General features: G+C 34.9%; 1 pseudogene across 1 annotated transcript; it reads right to left on the bottom strand.

Moving 5' to 3' along the window:
- Positions 1 to 3,667: 3,667 nt before the first annotated feature.
- LOC143225366 (allatostatin-A receptor pseudogene) lies at positions 3,668 to 20,997 on the bottom strand (annotated as a pseudogene). Its single transcript, XR_013013817.1, has 2 exons — positions 20,816 to 20,997; positions 3,668 to 5,653 (listed from the first exon to the last, which is right to left on the bottom strand). The product of XR_013013817.1 is annotated as an allatostatin-A receptor pseudogene (transcript).
- Positions 20,998 to 21,803: the final 806 nt, after the last annotated feature.

Here is a 21,803-nt window from a genome sequence, read left to right as displayed (position 1 = left end):
TCACGGTGCTATTAGGATTACTGTACCTAACACGACAAGACTTAGCACAGTCTAGTTATTAACTCTTTTATTACTGTAAACCTAACCATTCATGATTAACATTCTGTTCTAAAAAATAAAAAAAGACCTCCACACCTTGGATTGTGCTGTAAAAGTAACTGTCATATCTCACTATTCAAGAGTTAGTGGTTGGTACTACTGGCTATGTGCCTAACTTCTAATAAGTTAGTTTAAAATTAGAGATGGCAGTACATAGGTAAATTATTTGTCTAACTTAGTGTAAAATAAACAAATCCAGCACAAGAAATATAGTTATGTTTTATCGAGTTTATTTGGCATGAACAAAGTTCAAATTATGTTGTGCTTTTGTCACTTTTTCATCTGAAGCGTAGACGTTGTTTTTGTTAACTTATGTTTGAAGTGCTCTTCAAATCTTCTTACAGTTATTTGTTTTGTATATTCACATACCAGAAAACTTTTAACCTTGTAGTTTGACGAATTCAGTTTCATTAGCTTCATATTTTTAGTCCTAAAAAATAATTGAGCATTATATTATTTATCGTATATTTTTTAAAATAAAATTTGGTATTCATAATCTGAGTAGTGACTTTAGAAGACATAAGTAATTTTATTTATTTTTTTTTGTTAGGGCGTAATAATGTTTTATATGCAAAGTCCGTTTTATTCTTGTTTTCGCTGCGTGTCAACCATGGGTATCGAAACCCAGTTTTAGTGTTATAAACCTTTAAAGTTGCCTTTATGCTGCTGGGAGCGCTATATCCGTAGGAAAGTAATTATTAAATAGTTGTTGTTGTTTTCCAAAAAGAAATATATATAAAATTCATATCACATTAATTAATGTATAACATCATTATTCTGTTTGTTTGTTTTTGTTTTTTTACCACATTTATCTTTTTAGAATAGCTTCACTAAATGGTAAAATATACTGACAAAGTGTTCATTTCAACGAGTTCAAAATATTTATATATGAACGCTAGATGGCACTACATTTTAGTTAAATTTAATTGCAGATCGGAATGTCGCTGTACTAATAAACATATAGTCCCCACGCTAGTACAGCGGTATGTCTACGGATTTACAACGCAGAAGCAGCGCTTCGATTCCCCTCTGTGGGCTCAGCAGATAGCCCGATATAAGAAAACACACACACACACACACTAATAAACATCTGCTACTAAACTGTGGGTAAAAAATAAAATCATGAAACATCAGAAGTAGATTGTTTTGGAATTTCGCACAAAGCTACTCGAGGGCTATCTGTGTTAGCCGTCCCTAATTTAACAGTGTAAGACTAGAGGAAAGGCAGCTAGTCATCACCACCCACCGCCAACTCTTGGGCTACTCTTTTACCAACGAATAGTGGGATTGACTGTCACATTATACACCCCCACGGCTGGGAGGGCGAGCATGTTTAGCGCGACGCGGGCCCGCCACCCTCGGATTACGAGTCGCACGCCTTACGCGCTTGGCCATGCCAGGCCTTCAGAAGTAGAAATCTCTATAACAAATATATCAAACCTTTATTCAAATAATAGCTCTGAAGACACGGTGTTAGATCCTGGTTTTATTTAATACCAGTCTGTATCTCAAGACGGTTTCAGGTTAACCTCAATATGACCTAAGAAGGTCGAAACGTTGTTCTCTACTTTATTATCATAAGAGTTTTAGTACCCACACCAGCCGTCTTGAGATACATTTTTACTTCAAGTGGATTTCTCGTCATCAAGAATTAATACTAACCTGTTGCTGACTTAAAAAAACAACAACATTATAATTTGTTATTTTAAAAGCTGGCATTTAGTATTCAGGGCACTGAACTTTCAACCTGCGTGTCGCAAATTCGAATCCCGCCACTGAATATCCTCCTCTTTCAGCTGCGGGGACGCTTTACTGTAAGGGTCAATCACACTTGTGATTGTAGAAGAGTTGTCCTGGAGCTGGTCGTGTTGACTAACTGTCTTCTCTCTAGTCTTCACTTCAACATTAGGGAAGGACAACGCAGATAGTCCTTGAGTAAGTTTGAATGAATTTCAACGAACAAACGAAAAACTTTCGTGGTCATTCCTCATGTGTATAGAGAATTTATTAGTAACACCCTTCCATCAGTATGCAGGGTGTACGTTTTGCAGAAGTTACAGATTTGCCCTCGTTTGAAGATATTAACGCTGCTTGGAGAATATTCCAGAAAGACAAGTTAGAAAATTAAGATCCCAGACTTTCTAGGTGACACCAAAGTTTAAACGGATTTGCATGCCAACATCATAGCTATTAAAACTGAGTTATAAGCAGGAAAATTATGAAAGTTATTTGGTTTCCGTGAAAAAAGTTTTCCTAAGTTAATTCTCCGATATGTTCACTTTGACATTGTAGGTAGTGTCATCTGTGGATCTCAATAAACAATAACTGAGAGCGACCACGCTGAAACAAAAAAAGAAAAAAAAAGTTGTTATCTATACATTCAGAAAGAAGGACAAGATGTTTAATTTATTTTTAAATATTAACAATTAGCTTTTAAATTATGCTATACAGGAAGATGGCATATCGTGTAAATCAACTATTAGTGATGAAACGTTACTTGTAATGGTTAGATATAGGACAATTCATATTCAATATTTCAATCAAAGTTACTTCTAGTGATCTGACGGTTAGTATATTAGCTGCAGGTCTCGTCACCGAATATGTTAGCATTGCAACATAACGATCAATTCCACTGTCCAATAGATAGCGGTTACTGATTTTTTACTAGTTGTCTTTTTTACTTTTTTACTAGTTGTCTTTTCCCGAACCTATCACTACATAGCTCTCGACAGCTTTGTGTAAAATCCGATAGACAAAAAAAATCTACATTTTAAATGTTACTAACTGGCTTTTTTTTAAATACCATAATTTGAATATAACTTCTTTCGGTAGATGCAATATTAATATAAAAAATAATTCATTACAACAAACCAGAAATACTTTAAAGTTTTTTTATACTGTAAAAAAGTCATCTTCCATTTACTAAAAAAATTTTCAAAGTAACACCAACTCATATTCTTTTGATTTCTTTCGAAGGCTATGTAAAATAAAAAGAGTTTTTCAACACTTAAAAATACTTTATATCTTGTGTTATTAATGTGTTCTTTAATTGAATTGTTTTTATAACTGATAAGATGTTTGATGAATTTAGATGCCCAAGACTATAAAATGTTTTCAACTGTACGCTAAACCAGCAGTGAAGAACCAAGGTCGTAAAGCCTGTATCGACATCTCCAGCTAATCCTTCGTTTATCTAATATTTATTTTTGGTGTATCTACATCTCCAGCTTATCCTTCGTTTATCTACATCTCCAGCTTATCCTTCGTTTATCTAATATTTATTTATTTCTAGTGTATCGACATCTCTATATAATCCTTCGTTTATATGATATTTATTTATTCCTGATGTATCGACGTCTCCAGATAATCCTTCTTTTACCTCATACTTATTTATTTGCTGTATCACAACATTAATCGTTGACTTACGAAGCTAGTATACAATGACGTAAATTTTCTCCTGTTATGTGGTGATGGTTATGAAAGAAATAAGAGGAAATTGTTTTGAAAGAACTATATTTATAAAAGATTACGAATACAATCATTACAAGTACAGATAACCATCGCGGCACTGAAAATAGTGTATCTAAAGAAATGTCTACAAGCCTTAATTTAAGTTAACAAGTCCAAACATTTAAACCCTTTTAATTTTGTTTTACCAAAGGAATCTTCTATACGAGATGGTGTTTATGCCACAGGTGTCGCTGCTTATGTCGTTCATGATGGCTTTTCTCGTAGAGCCCCGTGTTTACGAGATGACCAAGTCTCCAAACAATATATTTAATGTCACATGTCCACAATTCTTCTCCAAACAATTCTATTTACAAATCCGTTAATCACTTAATGGTTTCATCACCAATTTCCAACACTTCTGTATAAAATGAATTTATTCACAAATCTTAAAAATTGACAACAATATTTAGTTTGAACGATAAAATGAGATTCTATCAATGCTACTATCGAAATGACAAAGCAAACGTATATAATATTCATGAAGCTTACTTTCACAGTAATATAGTTATATGTGTACAATAAAGCTTACTGCCATTGTAACATAGTTCTATGTGTATAATAAAGTTTACTGTCACTGTAAGATAGTTCTATGTGTATAATCAAACTTAGTGCAACTATAAGATAGTTATATATGTATAATAAAATTTACTGCCACTGTAAGACAGTTCTTACTGTGTTATCATGTACCAGTGGAAAGCAGCAAGAAACAACAAAGACAAGACATATACTGAGGAGATAACTGGAGTATCAACAATGGGCGAGAGTGAGTGTATTGACGTAGAAAGTGCTTACGCTATATCATTATTGAATTTGGTAGCAAAAGTGTTTTTGGTTCCTGCCATTTCTCTTGTTTTATCAACGTTTCTGCCACTTTTAGAGTGCCGTCGGGTGGCGACGCATGTAACCACTTTCTGGAAAGCTTTACGGAAGTTGTCAGACAAGAAAGCATACAAAATAGGGTTGACGCAAGAGTTCATATAAGCTAGGATGTGTGACGCCACCTGGAAAACAATTCGTTCTGTACGTAGTTTCAGTTGATATCGGTTGAGACTCTTGAGAAGTAAGACTATCTGAATGGGGAACCAGCAAACAGCAAAGACGACGACAACAATGACAACCATCCTGGTGACTCGTTTCTTAGACTTATAGCTCTCGGCGCTAGTTTTACCTCCCGGAGTTATGTGAAACCACAACCTCTTCAGCATTAACACGTAAAGACTAAAGATGAGCACGAGTGGAACCACGTAGGACGAGAGGAAGAAGGAGATCTGGTATGCTGGATAATTGAATCCTTCTTGGAGAAACACGCACATCGAATACCTGTTTGACCCCACTTTATAGGATAGTTGTCCATGAGCCGGTAGGGCAGGCAAGCATGCTAGGAGGATCAAAGACCACATGATCGTGATCGCAATGTAAGCATTCTTCTCAGTGCGAATGGTCATAGAGGTGATGGGGTGGACAACGGCCATAAACCGATCCAGAGACATAAGAACGAGAGTATAAATACTGGCATAAGCACAAACAATCACCAAATACTGCACTATCCGGCACCAGATGTCGCCAAAGGGCCAGTAGGGCAACGCATAATCCCAGGCTGTAAAGGGTACACAGAAGATAAGAAAGAAAAGGTCTGCCACTGCAAGGTTAATGATAAGTAAGTTGGTAGTGGATCTAATCGGAGGGTTGGAGATGACCACCACAACCACCAGAGAGTTGCCGATTAAACCAACGGTGACAATGATTCCAAAAAGAATGGGCACCACGATACCAACAATCTGCTCCAATTGACTACTCCTTACGCTTGCGAACGTGACGTCACAGTCAGATAAATTGGTTATGGTGGTGTTGCATAGTACTGCTGACGTTGAAAAGATGGTTACTTCTGTTGTAGGTACAGTATCCACATATCCTCCTGAATCCAGGGCTTCCACCTGGATATCTATGTAATCCATGGCCTTTTCACAAGTATATCAGCTTACAGCAGTCTTATAGTACCATTCACAACCTGTCTTGAAAGTTTTATTTTGATTATTCTTCTGCTCTGAAATGTAACAAAAATACCAAAATTAAAATGTTTTTATGCATTAATTGCACTGATGAAATTGTAGAAAGCGCTGGTGCTGAGGTGAAACAAGCAGTGCTTATAGAAGTCAACACAACAACAAATTTGTACAGATGAAATCACTATTACTATAGTATAGAAATAATAAAAACACTTTGAAATTGTTAAAGAATGTAGAAAATAATATAGGAATAATACAGCTATACCTAGCTCATCCATACATGACTTTCAATATTGAGATTTGTTACATACTAAATAAAATGCACGAGTGCAAAGTGGTTACGAGATGTCTCAATTCGACCGACCTTATAGCAAGAGCCTTTAATAATCAAGATGTTTCGACTCAACTTGGTTTTCCATGTATATAGATAGGTCTTAGTGTTTTAATTACACTACATTACATTGATGCCTCTGTTGGCATGAACAGGATATTAAGATTTAAAAACTGCATACAAATATTTCAGAATAAACAACTTCCAACTGCAGTAATATTAAAGTTAAGTATGCATTTTATAGTGTAACGTTAAATTTTAATATTCAAAGTTATGTATGTCATCTGTGTATAGCTGTATCATCCCCATATTATTTTTGACACAACCATCCCTACATCATTTTACATTCACAAATTGTTATTTTACTTGTTTTGTGACGTTTCTTCTCCTTACTGAAAATTAGTGTTCTATGAAAGTGTGTAATAAAATTTGTTATCATCTGTATTAATTTCTTTTTAATCTTTCACTTCATACCCGATATAAGGTTGGCTAAATAAAGACACCAATTGTACACTGTATACCAAACGCTAATATACTGCTAGAACGCTCTTGATTGTAAATAAATGTTGACTCTGATTTTGTATTACTTCAAATGAACCAACTAAAACTGAAAGTCAGTTTACATGGAGAATTAATATGAAATGAAGAGGTTATGCGTATGACGTTATGCATTGAACTAGCATTGTTTATTCCGCTATATTGGGCATGAGAACAAATTCGTGAAATAACAGTGAGCCCAGCAATGCTCAGGACTAAATCGTGTAATAATACCAGTATGTTCTGTTGCTGATGGTTGTGCAAAATGCAGTTCTGACCTTTAGTTATCTTTGCTGCCGTCTTCATGTAGAATAATATGGCTGATACATGAAAGCAACACTTCCATGTTCCTGCTATACACATGCAGTCAAGACTTGACCCTCTTGTTGAATTACAGCCCAAACATTCAAAGGGCTGTCGGACAGTCGTTGTGAATGACATACCTACAAAGATATGCGTACTGTATTCAAGGTATTTACTTTCAAACAATGAAAATATTATGAATTTTAATACCAGGAACAGTAATGACAGACTTGTCCAGAGCGACTAGCGTTAACACAAGATGGTCATTGCAATTAAATCATGAGGAAAGTAGTAACACCGTTTGTTTGTTTTTTGGAATTTCGCACAAAGCTACTCGAGGGCTATCTGTGCTAGCCGTCCCTAATTTAGCAGTGTAAGACTAGAGGGAAGGCAGCTAGTCATCACCACCCACCGCCAACTCTTGGGCTACTCTTTTACCAACGAAAAGTGGGATTGACCGTCACATTATAACGCCCCCACGGCTGGGAAGGCGAGCATGTTTGGCGCGACTCGGGCGCGAACCCGCGACCCTCAGATTACGAAGCGCACGCCTTAACGCGCTAGGCCATGCCAGGCCGAGTAACACCGAGACATCACCTACCTTCCATTTTAAGACACTACTGTCTAGCTTGAAGCACAACATACAGCTATATAACCAGACTGCCCATGGCAAGTGAGACGGATATCTTCAACGGAATGACTAAGAACAAAAGCAACTTGAATGAAATACTCTTAACGGCGTTTATAACCATTTATTATGTGAAAACGCACATGCTTAAAATATTCTTGAAAATATACGTTAAAATTAGGAGGTAGAAAATGCACACTACATAAACATATACGTCTGCACACATGTAAACATACATAAACTTGTGCTTAAAATGTCACTATTTATAGTTAATTCTGTAGCATCTTTTGTTTTCATTCTTATTTTTCTATTATATTTAAAATTTAATCCGATTGTGTCGTAGTAAAGCTAGTCTCTCTAAGACTTATTTTCAGCGTTCTCAGCGTTTATATTGTTATTTGTTACATAATTCGTTTGACAAAAAAAAATTAACTGTTTTCACGAGACTTGCCTTTACTATTCCAGGTTAATATTATAAACTTGTATTTAGTTCAACTTGATAACTTCCACAACAAACTACAGACCTACTATAAACTTCTATTTAGTTCAGCCTGATAACGTCCACAACAAACTACAGACCTACTATAAACTTGTATTTAGTTCAGTCTGATAACGTATACAACAAGGTATAGCCGAAAGCTTGTAGGAAATAAATTTCAACATGGAGTTAGACCTGTCATTGTCCATTAATTGACTGTCGTAGATCTTACCATGAGTGAAGAGAACTTAGTCTTATCGAACAATATGGGCGTGAAACGACAGGGTCTCGACCTAGGGTAGGACGTAACGGTCAATATCACTATTCATTGATAAAAAAAAGTAGCCCAAGAGTTAGCGGTAAGCGGTATTGATTAGCTTCCTACCCTGTAGTCTGCGAAGTTGAGAACAGTTTATGCAGATAGCCCTCATGCAGTTTTATGCAAAATTATTACCAAAACAATATTTAAATATTCCTGAATTTTTTTGGAACTTCATTCATTCCTAACCTATATATTACCTCTTCTCCCCTGTTAGTAAAAATATTTGTGATACGTTGTTTTAAAACCTTGTAAACGCAACCAATTCTTTATTTAATAAAATCATCAGATGTTTATGACAGAAAGAAGCGTCATACAAAGGATATCTTCACAAACATAAATGTTTATCGTCCTTGTAAGGTGACAAAACGTAACAATATCACCAGCACGCGGTTTATGTATTATAATAAGAAAACCCAAACAAAAATGTACGCCATATACCTTATAATTTATTATTTCGCTTAATTGAAGACATGTACCACATTCAAGCCGATCTGGACTACAGAATTTATATTCATTGTCCGCCTTCACATTTTTACGTCTTCTCAGCCATAAATTAAACGTTTATTAAATTCTCCAGAAGGTTATGTGTAATATCACAAGAATATTCTAGAAACGAACTAGTGTTTGGGACTAATATTTAAGCAATGGCAACCTCAAACAGTGTCTCAGTGGTGAGACAAATCAGCTTGTAACACTATAATATAGAGGCCGCTCTGACGGTATCGATCGTTGCATAACTTTGAACTTAAAGTCAAACATTTCCTTATCAAATAAAGTTTATTAAACTCTTGTATCAGTTTAATAATATGCAGTATTTATTAAACTCTTGAATCATTTTAATATACAGTATTAATAAATACTGTATAATAATACTCTTGGGTCATTTTAGTATATAGTATGTACAAAATTCTTGGATCATTTTAGTATACACTATTTATTAAATTGTTGGGTTAATTTAATATACAGCATTTATTAATACCGTATTTATTAATATTTTTATTTATTCGTTAAATATTTGCACCAACTGTGATTTGTTAGTGGGAGTGATGTGTTAACACTCTTAGCCAATTATAGCTGAGCTTACACTCTGGCATTGTCATATATTTCATCATGGGAACTACAATTTTCATGTTTCCCTAAATGGATAGTGTCACATTTTGCTGGAACAGTCAGGAGGAGTTGAAACACAGACAGTTACACTTACAAACAACAATAAATTACGAGGAAACATTTTGTGGTGGTTGTTTAGAGTAAAGAAACATTTAGTAGATTTCTTTATCTAGTTATGTACCTCCCCTCTCTCCATAAGTTACGCTAAAAGTAAATCCACAACACAAAATGTGAAGTGAGTCCCATATTAAACTACAATTCAAAGTGTCAAATTAGCATTATCTTTCTCAAAACAATTACAATAATTATTGTTACGATCCAGCAAAGGTTACTCTTAGAGGTTTAAAAAACACACACTAAAATAAAAGCCAGCTTTGCACACGTCTCAACCGTTCAGGCGCAAGGGTATGACATTCCTTAACCATTTTTCAATTTGCCGTTCAGTCATACCATCCTAAACCAGATCAAAATGATCATGACTAGATATCAACATGTTTTGATCTAGGCGAAGTTTCAATTTATATTAGGACTGACTAGTAAGTAAACACGTTCGTTGTCAAATCAGTTGAATATTACAATAGGCGTAAACCTAAATACACCATGGACGTTAAAAAACCATATAGTAACAGAATCCACTCAGTCCGATACTTCAATTACTTACACTATTTTCTAGGACGTAAACATATATTTAGAAACATACGTAACTACCTAACCTATTATTATCAGTATGTAATAGGAAACAGAAGCTTTCAATTCCTAGGCCTTAGCCGAAAATGGCTTTTCTCTATTAAAAATTGTGTGTCTCTTTAAAACCTACCATTTTTATAATTAAATATATATATAAAGAGATGAGACATCAACATTACCAGTTCTCATAATCTTAAACACCTCAATCAGATCCTTTCTAACTATTTTTGAGATATTAACCTATCTTTTATTCATGACAAGTATTATTCTAGTTGCCTTTTATAAACCCTTTCCTACAATGCAATAAACTTTCTAAAGGAAGAGGTCCCAAACGTGGCCTGCACAAACAAATTATTCTCCATAGAAACTAAACATATCAAGACAATGATTTCAATAATTTCCGGTTTGATCTCTTCCTTGACCTACAGTCTTATTATAAGATAAAAAGAGGTTCTGTTAGATCTAGAAAGACATAAACTATTTGATACTGGACTATATCATCAATTCGTTCCTTTTTTTTTTTTTTTTTCAAAAGCGTCTGTATTTTATTTCAATTCAGTTTAGTTTGAATGCAGAGAGTAGCTTAAATAAGCCATTAACTTTTCTTTCTTCGGTGCAAACGAGTCATGAATTCACGAAATGACAGTTAAAAGCGGTTTCTTACAGAAAAGTTAGTTGTGATGTTTCGAGATACACGGTTGTTATTTTTAACGGCAAATCAAAAAATGGTTAAGGAATGTCATACCCTTGCGCCTGGACGGTTGAGACGTGTGCAAAGCTGGCTTTTATTTTAGTGTGTGTTTTTTTAAACCTCTAAGAGTAACCTTTGCTGGATCGTAACAATAATTATTGTAATTGTTTTGAGAAAGATAATGCTAATTTGACACTTTGAATTGTAGTTTAATATGGGACTCACTTCACATTTTGCGTTGTGGGTTTACTTTTAGAGTAACTTATAGAGAGAGGGGGAAGTACATAACTTGAAAAAGAAATCTACCAAATGTTTCTTTACTCCAAACAACCACCACAAAATGTTTCCTCGTGATTTATTGTTGTTTGTAAGTGTAACTGTCTGTGTTTCAACTCCTTCGCAGTAAACACGAACAGACTAAGTAGGGAAAGTTATAAATAATCTCTAGGTTATTTCTATTTTCACATTTCTTCTACGTAATTTTGTTGAACATCTGGGTCATCACACGATTATTTCAAATAGAATTAGATAGTTGTCATCATTTTTCAATCACAATTTTGTTTGTTTGTGTTTGTAATTAAGTACAAAGCGTCACAGTGGGCTATCTCTGTTCTGCCCACCTTGTTTCTTGCGTTGTAAGTTCGCAGACATGCTGCTGTGCCACTGGGTGACTTTCAATCACAAAAATGGATTAAAACTCAAATAACGTGCATGAGTATGCTTGTAGGCCAATTTGGGGTGAAAAAAGAGGCCCCTTTACGTTCATTTTTAAAATGACGGAAATCCTAAATTTAATGACTTCTTTAAAGATGAGTCAGAAGTTTCAAAACAGTGTAGGAACTATTTGCAGTGTAATAATATACAGGATTCAAGTGTAGAAACAATGTGGGAATTATTTCAAGTGTATTAGTAGATAATCACAATAATTGCTCGGACGTAACTACCAAAGCTGTTCAAGTTCACTGAGAAAATGCAACACTGTCTTGTGTTTTATGATCATTTTGAAACTTTTATAAACAAGAATTACGTTTGTTTGTTTTTCCGCCTCACCTGGAATCTGGCCACGATTAACAACCTAATAACTATTTTATTAAATTACCTTTGACATTCATAGTAACTAAGGTAATAAAACTTTGTGATTAAAAGTACCTGACAGTACTTCCTGTATTTGTGTCTGTCGTGTATGGTTCGTGTTGACAAACAGATTTCCCCATGGCTTTATACTTTGTGGAAGATTTCGTCAACCAGCAAGGATGTAACAAAACTCTAGATTTATAAATCAATTTTCGGTCCAAGTTACTTGTCAGTCTATAACACATAATTACGGTAGATAAGTTTCACCTTAAGGTGCAGTACCTGGCGTAAGATTTACAAACATAATACCGCTTTGTGCGAAATTCAATAAACAAATCAACTTGGGAAAGTATCGGAAAGTTTTTGGTCAAATTAAAAACAAATACACGAGCTGACAAACGTGACATCAGACAAAAGACACAGTCCATAAGTGTAAAATCATCAATGGTACCGTCTCCAAACAAGTTGGAAGTTTAGAAGAGACAAAGCATGTGTTATATTTTCACCGGTTCTATATTAAATCGAAAATAAATAAAATTACTTCACATATTTCGAGTTCCCTTCGAGAAAAGTAAATTTTACTTCCTTCAGGCGTAAAAAGATCGGTCAAAAACATCGAAAAAATATAGATATGTCAAGGATAAATGCACCATCCAGATACGTCAAAGATTGGTGCACCTTGTAGGTATGTCAGATATATTTGCACCTTGTAGAAATGCCAAGAATAGGTCCACTATGTAGGTATGTCAAATATAGCTGCACCATGTAAAAATATCAAGGATAGGTGTACCATGTAGATATGTCAAGGGTAGGTCCACTATGTAGATATATCAAAGATTGGTGTATCATATAGATATGTGAAGGACAGATCCACTATGTAGGTATGTCAAAGATTGGTACACTGTATAGATAAGTGAAAGATTGGTGTATCATATAGAAATGTCAAGGATAGGTGTACCATGTAGAAATGTCAAGGATAGGTCCACTATGTAGATATGTCAAAGACTGGTGTACCATATAGATATGTGAAGGATAGGTCCACTATGTAGTTATGTCAAGGATATGTCCACTATGTAGATACGTCAAAGATTGGTGCACCATGTAGATATGTCAAAGATTGGTGTATCATATAGAAATGTCAACGATAGATGTACCATGTAGAAATGTCAAGGATGGGTCTACTATGTAGATATGTCAAAGATTGGTGTATCATATAGAAATGTCAACGATAGGTGTACCATGTAGAAATGTCAAGGATAGGTCTACTATGTAGATATGTCAAAGATTGGTGTATCATATAGATATGTCAAGGATAGGTGCACCATGTAGAAATGTGAAGAATACGTCCACTATGTAGATACGTCAAAGATTGGTGCACCATGTAGATATGTCAAAGATTGGTGTATCATATAGAAATGTCAAGGATGGGTGCACCATGTAGATATATCAGATATAGATGCACCATGTAGAAACGTCAAGGATAGGTGTACCATGTAGAAATGTGACGTATTAGAAAGGATGAAATACTGTATTTTATTTTTTTCCAGATGACAAAATAATTCGCTAATTGTACATGTGAAAAGTAGTTTTAACTCATATACTTGTAACTACGTTTTCAAACATTCTCTGGTTGGTAGGTCAACAGATTTACAGCTCAATAAATCTGAAGTTTGATTCCCTGCGATATACAGAGAGCACCAACAAAGAGCCCATGCTTCAAGGATGCCACGCCTGAGATTGGAAACTCTTTTAACCTTGTTACACGTGATAAAACGTCATGCTCTGATGTAGACTTTTTTTTTTTTAATTAATCCAGTAAAGACTGCAAGGCTCAGCATGTCCAGGTGGTTGGGTAGCTCGACTCGCAATCTACAGTTGGCGGATTAGTATCCCAGCACTGAACACACACTCGACCTTTGAACCAGCTTTAAAATGTAACGGACAATCCCACTTTTAGTTGGTAATGTAAACTAAGTACCTTCCTTTAAGTCTATCACTTCAAAATTAGAAGCGGTTGTCATAAATGACTCTCGAGTAGTTTTGCGCGAAATTCTACAAACAAACAAGATTAATGTAAAAAAAAAGTAAAACAATGTGGGTAATATATTATAATATTTTAGAAAGCGCAAGTTCATTGTTTAAATGTATCGTTTCAGTGTTCAGTGTGCAAATGTTTTGGATTTAAAACACATTGGACTGCTGGACTAACATTAAGTTAACAGTTCTTTTAAATACATATGGGTCCATTGGTGGGTCAACTATAAGGTTACGAACTTAGAATGTTGGAGCCAGGAGTGAGTTCTACACATTGGAAAGAGTACAAATAGTCCACTGTATATCTTAGTGTTTAAACAATAAATATTGTAATTAACTAATTAAACAATGAAATTTAGTTCATAAATATTTTATGGTTGTTTTACACACTAAATACAGTTACTATATTTATTGTTTACATATACAATTACTATATTTATTGTTTATACATATTTACAATATTTATTGTTTACACATACAATTACGATATTTATTGTTTACACATACAGTTACAATATTTATTGTTTAAACAGACAGTTACAATATTTATTGTATTATATGCACAATATTATTTGGTTAAATTATTGTTGCTAAAATATGTTTTGTCCGTATATCATCTTCGTTAAAGATACGTTATTAAGATCTTTATTGTTAAAACAGATCTTATGAATAATTCGTGTTGAAATGTTTGTTATTTTGATTGATCTCAACAACACATCGGTATTTCTTTTCGTCTGTACTTGAAGGAGTTATAAAGACATCTACAGAAAGTGATTTTCCTTTTGTTCAGGTAACTAAACTATGATAGAACCAAAAACACATGGGTTTCAAAAGTAATTTATTTCAAGTATAAGATTCAAGAGCAGAAAATGTCACCTTTCTGTTCAGCTGTAGGCCGCCAGAGAGTTAGTAATTTTGTTATTGTGTTGAGATAATTTTGAGCGTTTAACAGCATCGGGTTCAGCCTGTTTTTTGACGTGGCATTAAACCATTTCACTGACTGTTAAAAATTATATTATTTTAAGAACCATTTTCCGATAATGTGTCGCTAGAAAATTATATTTTTTTCTTGCCCTATAGTGTGTATGTGATAACTGTCAGAAAAAATCAGATTTTTTACTCACGTTAAATTATTGTATAAATGTCCTGTTTCGATTTATATACTAAGCTAATTTTTACAAGAGATCAATGGTGAAGGTATGCCTTGGAATTACTTGATAGAAACGTTTTTACACAATTTGGTCTAACAGAATCCTTACGCCAAATACACGAGTGCCAAGTGTATACATAAATGGAGTTCTGTCTTGTTAGACTCACGTTTTAAGCTGCTTACCGAACAGTTGTGTGCGGATTAGTTCTCCATCGCTAACTAGAAGTTCCTGAGATTGGCTGTTGTTCTTACTTTGATATCTGATAAGTTTCAAGCGATTATTTACGAGTCAAAGTTTAGGATAAACAATCCACGCACGCGTGCTTGACATTACAAGACGTGACGAATAAATATACAAAGTAGAAGAAACTAAGAATATACGTATTCCGATAGGCCTAAAGCATTTAAAATGGAAATACGAGCTTAAGAGCACACTTTCTAACAAGCATCTCTGTAGACGAAAGTAAACTCTAGGACTGGAACATAAGGAACATAAACTCAGGACCTTTAGTTCAACAACACGAAATCATTAGTCGCAATTTAATTTGTTTTTTCGGCATGAAACCACCTTTGTTAACAGTAACGTGTACTTACGTTTTATATTCATATACTAATTATTTATAATATAATAAATAAGCGTGTCAAAACTGTTCTCTGAGTATCCGGGTTGAAGGATATACGAGGCATGAGTGAATACTGGATTTTATCCCACTTTTATTTAGTTTACTTTTAATAAATCAGTTTTTTTTTCATCCCCCGCTTTTCCTCAACTATTATAACCGAGAGTACGATAAGACATACTGTATAAACCGCTACACGAAGTTCTACTAACACAGTTTTCGATAATATTTTTTTCTAGTTTTGGAGTTTTTGTTATATTTTTTATAAAACTTTTTTAAAGTTCAGAATTTCATAATAAATTATTTATGTTTCTATAAGGTAAGGTAATGTTTTGTTTGTTTGTTGATGTCGGCTAGTCAACACCACCCACCGCTAACTATCGGGATGATACTCTCTTACCTATGAATAGTGGGAGTGATCGTCACATTATAACGCCCCCATGACTGAAAGGGCGAGCATTGTTTGGTGGCAGGACTCGAATCTGAGAATTACAAGCCGAGTACCCTAACCACCAGGTCATGGTATACATTAATCCTTTACTAAAGCTTGTATAAAGTGTAAAATATCCTAAAGGATGCCCTTACCACATAAAACAACACAAAACAAACTGCATTTCGAAACCGTGTGTGCGTTATAATAGTGACGGTCATATCCCACTGGTCAATCACACGTTAGTAGTCCCAGAGTTAACGATAGGTGGCATTAACTAGCTGACTTCCATCTAGTGTATCACTTACAAATTAGGGACAGTTAACACAGATAGCACTCGAGTAACTTTGGGAGAAAACCGACAAAAAGTTTTATTGCAGACTCCAGATTAGCTGGAAAGATAAAGCGAAGTGTCGTACAGCTGATCATAGTTTAGTAAAATAGTGAAGGTTCTGAGATAACGTGGAAAAGAATAAAGCATTCCTAAATAATTCCACCACAATAACAGTCTTTGGAATTAAACGTTAGAATTAATCTAACGCCATTAGGCCTAGAATAAGTAGGACTGAACAATCATTAATAAAAGTATTCAAACCCCTTTCCCTCGGAAACATTTTAAAGCGATTTTGTTTTCTCTGCCCCCCACTGGTTCAGCAGATCAAATTCGGGTTTAAATAACCGCAGTGGACAGACTATAGATAACCTATTGTGTAGCCTCTCTTTCAACAAAATAAAAAATATCCTAGTTAAATGTTAAAAGTCAACAGGCTTATAACAATACTTTCCATTGTCCACTGCAAAGAATCGACTCACGGTTTTTAGCTTTGTAATCTCAACATATTTACCGCTTACCAACTGGAAGGGCACTTTTTGTTGGGGTTTATTTAGGACACAGCTACTGTGTAATTGGTTGGTTATCTTCACTCAGTCCAACTTGACAGACCAAAATGTTCGATTTTATTAACCAGCCGAGGAAGAACGAGTTGAGAAGAAAATCACCAAGGTCTTTCTGCACTTATCTATCCCTAGTGTTGAATTGAAAGACTGGAAAGAAGGTACTTAGTCGACAGTACTCACTGCCAATTCTTAGAGATTCCTTTTCAGACCAAACCACGAACCCTTGGATTCAGCTATCAAGTACATCAACTGTCATTCTAAAAGTACCTGAAATAATTCATGTTACAGATATCAAAGAACTCATCTATTTGTTGTTGTTCTAATAAGATTGTTTGTTGGTAGTTAAGCACAAAGTGAGCTTTGTTCACTACCGGTATTAGAACCCGATTTTTAGCGTTATAAGCCTTCAGAGAAGTGGGAGTGGGGTTAATAAATAAAGACACAACAGTATATATTAGAATAATACAAGGAGCATCACACCAATTTTATAAATTGAAACGTTATGTAATTTATCAAAACAATGTGTGTGTTTTTCTTATAGCAAAGCCTCATCGGGCTATCTGCTCAGCCCACCGAGCGAAATCAAACCCCTGATTTTACCGTTGTAAATCCGGAGACATACCGCTGTACTAGCGTGCGGTATTTATCAAAACAAACATTTGGGATTAACTCCTCTATATTTTATTTGCATTGTATCTCAAAGTCTTACCGTAAGGGGGCGATTATTATAACAATATTCAGGAAAAGTATATTTAACAAAAAAAAAAAAACATTATTATTCATGTACGGATAGAAATTAAAAAAATAAACAGGAAGATGAAATAATGTTTTTAACGTACCATCATATAACTTATGTAAATAAAAAAGTGATAATTCAAAACAATAGCTTATTAAGTGTCCAAATCTATGACTTATACATTTCACAGCGTAAACATTAAGTAATGCATAATTAGTGTTATATAATACAATCAAAGCATCTATTTTTAAGTAACACAGTTAATCATATTCGATAATATATATATATATGTCTTATTCAATAAACTAATAACTTATTTAATGAAGTTTGATCATGGTGAATTAAGAATTTAGGGTCGAATTTAAAATTGCTATAATTTAAAGGCAGGTCAACAGGGTAGCGACTTGTAAGCAATACTTCGTGTAATTAAACCAAGTCAATATGTATACTGCGTATAAAATGGATTATTTAAATAATTAATCATTTGTTTTGTTGTATTTTCACACAAAGCTACTCAGAATATTCAATTTTATAGTGACAGATTAGAGAAAATGAAGCTATTTAACATTCACCCCACCAGCTCTAGAGCTACTTTTTTAACAACGACCTCCGGGATTAACCGTCACTCTTTCAAGGAGCATGTTGGCGACCGGTTTCAGTCCCACTACTCGAGTCTAGCATCCTAACCACCAGGCCATGCCAAGGCCCTGATTTATCAATAGATAGGCTACACCAAAACTCGATGTTATTTAAATGGATACAAGTAGTAGTTTTAATAAAAGTCTGTGTAACATCTAGATTTATACCTGATATATTAAACTTCCAAAGTGAAGCCACTAAACCTTCAATGTACAGTAAAGGGCCCGGCATGGCCAGGCGATTAAGGCACTCCACTCATACTTTGAGGGTTGCGGTTTCGAATCCCCGTCACACCAAACACGCTCGCTCTTTCAGTCGTGGGGGCGTTATTATGTTACGGTCAATCCCACTATTTGTTGGTAAAAGATTAGCCGAAGGTTTGGCAGTGGGTGGTGATGACTAGGTGCCTTCCATGCAGTCTTGCACTGCTAAATTAGGGACGGCTAACGCAGATAGCCCTCGTGTAGCTTTGCGCAAAATTCAAAAAGAAACATACAAACAATAAAGATAACTACACAAAACTAGCAGAAATAAGCTGTACTACCCTAGTTAGTTACTTGACGATAAGTCTGAGAGCTTATAACTAGAAATCTGATTTCGATACCCGTGGCAAGCACATCACAGAAAACCCACTGCATAGTGTTGCGCTTAACAACAAACAAATGAGAAGCTAGAATACGTATTAGTTTAATTCATCTGTGACCTTCAATGTAACCGGAAGTAGAATTATAAAATATTTCGTTTTACTGAAAGCTTGAGAAATGTAAGAAAAACAAATAATAACCGTCGTCACTATATCCTATCAGAATCTCGTAAAATTTGGGATTTTTGTTTACAGAAATTAAAAAGAAATGAGGAAAGAGGCAGGAATATTTGCAAGTTAAGTGTATTTCACTGGATATAACTATTTGACTTCATGAAACTGAATTAGAAAGAATATGTCCACTCCGGTCAGTGTATGTGTCTATCTGTGTTTCCGCGTGTGTATCTCAAAAGTAATGGACTGATATACACGAAACTTTTGCCCAATATGGAAAGTCAGTATGGAATAGATCTCCCGAAATTTGGTCCGAGTCCATATTTTGTTTCACTATGAAGCATTTTCCATAATGGGGAAATAAGGTATTTTCGTAGTTTGGAGTTAATAACTCTGTAAAGTGTGATGAAAAGTGTGCAAATGCTATGGACACATTAAGGTTGAGACTAATCACGCTATATAAAACGATCTAGATCGTTGATCATTCTGGATTTGAGAATGTGAAATTTGACGTCATCCAATATAATCGCATACAGTCCTGAAATAGGAATGGGTGGTCGAGAGTATGTAATCTCTCTCGTTCTGGAGCTTTCTTTGGATATAGTCGAACAAAATGTATACTTTCTGTTATGTTACTTTATTTGTGGCAAACATACTACTAGAGTGGCCGCCCGCTAGTACAGCGGTATGTCCACGGATTTACAACACTAAAATCTGGGGTTCGATTCCACCCGGTGGGCTCAGCAGATAGGCTGGTGTGGCTTTGCTATAAGAAAACACACACCCTAACACTACTAGTGTGTGTGCGTTTCTTTTAGCAAAGCCACATCGGGCTATCTGCTGTGTCTACCGAAGGGAATCGAACTTTTGATTTTAGCGTTGTAAATCCATAGACTTACCGCTGTACCACCGAGAGACTATTACTAGAGATATCCTAATTTTGAACTGCCAATCAGAAGGAAGGCAGCTGCGCAACACAACCAACCGTCAACTCTTGGACGATCCTATATTAACAAATAGTAGAGTTGATCGTCACACGGCTGAAAGAACGAGCGTATATGGTTCCGAGTTTCGATCCCCGCTGTCTGTAAGTGCCCTTAGTACCAGACAAGATGTATACACTTTTTGCTTTACGCGACCTAAATTTGTTTACAGCAGTAAAAAAAAAAAGAGAAATCTATTTCGTGAGGACAGTTTCACGTTTAACCCCAAGAACATACTAGTCGTCTTACTAGTAACGAATAGTAAAAAACGAAGTCACGTGACTAAACACCTGATATAACGTAAACTGGTATATTATCCATAGTGCTTGTGTTCTGTGACGAATGTATCAATAAATTTATATTAACTTCTGACCAGAACAAGCTATGTAATTGAAGATAAAATAAATCGAGACCAAACTTAATTTCTTTCATAAAGAACTGTCTGTCTGTCTGCACATACACCCCTTAAATTGATAGACTAGAGGGAGTATAGCTAGTCTAAAGCACCCGTCAGCATTTATTCAACTCCTGAGCTCTTCTAATTCAATAGTGAGATTTGACCAAAGTGGTCGTTTTATAGTGGCAACGACTCGCGAACCATGAACCCTTGGATTCACACTCCCACCGTATTAACCACTGGATTACGATTGGTCCGATAAGAAAACAAAATAGGGACCAAACGTTATAAGAACTAAATTTTTAGGTTTTGAAAGTTCTGAAGTAAGACTCATTTTTAAGTTTTATAAAAACAGTCTTACTGGAAACAAAGATTGTTTAAGTAAAAGTAAACTACCTGTAATCTTCAGACGAACATTTAGTGGCTCCACATGAACCTGTCTTCTATTTTCCACCAAATAGCCGCATCTAAACTGTTAACCCTGCTTCTTGCTACTATTGAAGATATACAAGTTGTGACGACATCGAGTATGCCCCTAATATCCAATCAAAATTAATGTTTACCCTCCATAGTAGCCAATCGAGTTCTTCCTGTGAAAACAAATTGAAGCTTATATTGTGACGAACGAAGAATAAGGCACGTAACGTGTATACTTTTTAGTGTTAGGGTTAGACACAAAAGAAATATATATATATACACGTACGATACATATGATAATTTAGAAATGGATTTGTTTAATTCAAACTACTCTGATAGAGGGCTCTAGCATAGTATAATAAATGTGTTTGTGTTTTTTCATATACCAAAGCCATATCGAGCTATCTGCTGAGTTCGCTGAGGGGAATCAAACACCTGACTTTAGCGTTGTAAATCCGTAAACTTACCGCTGTGCCAACGGGTAACTATGATAAATTAAAAATACCCATGGTTTTCAATATTTCTTCAATGACTCGCTTTAACTTCGTTATGTAAGATAACAACTCAGACTTAAACTTCTTTTTACCAAGTGTTCAAGCTGGACAAGAAAACGTCAGAAACGTTCAGTTACCCTTTTATTGCAAGCCTTATAAAAGTCCGAAGGAAAAAAGTTTTTGAATTTCTTTCTTAAATAGGTCTATATTTCACAAAACAAAATGTTTTTTTTTAATATATACATTTTGTTAAGTTATAAATAGGCACGTTACACATAAGTAACATTGTTCATTCTAGGAACTAATAAAAATACTTCCAGGGTTTATTTACACAGTGACCTGGAAATGAGAACATTCATCTACAGAACTGAAACATCTGTATGTGTATTAAGTAATAACAATAGATTTGCTGTTAGTTTGTTTCGATTATTTGTTTGTTAAACCGCACAGAACTTCACAATGGACTGTCAATG

Source organism: Tachypleus tridentatus, chromosome 9 (genome assembly GCF_004210375.1).
Source record: "Tachypleus tridentatus isolate NWPU-2018 chromosome 9, ASM421037v1, whole genome shotgun sequence".
Lineage (NCBI taxonomy): Eukaryota > Metazoa > Arthropoda > Merostomata > Xiphosura > Limulidae > Tachypleus > Tachypleus tridentatus.
Note: the sequence above shows the minus strand (reverse complement) of the source record. Positions and strands in the feature narration are given on the sequence as shown.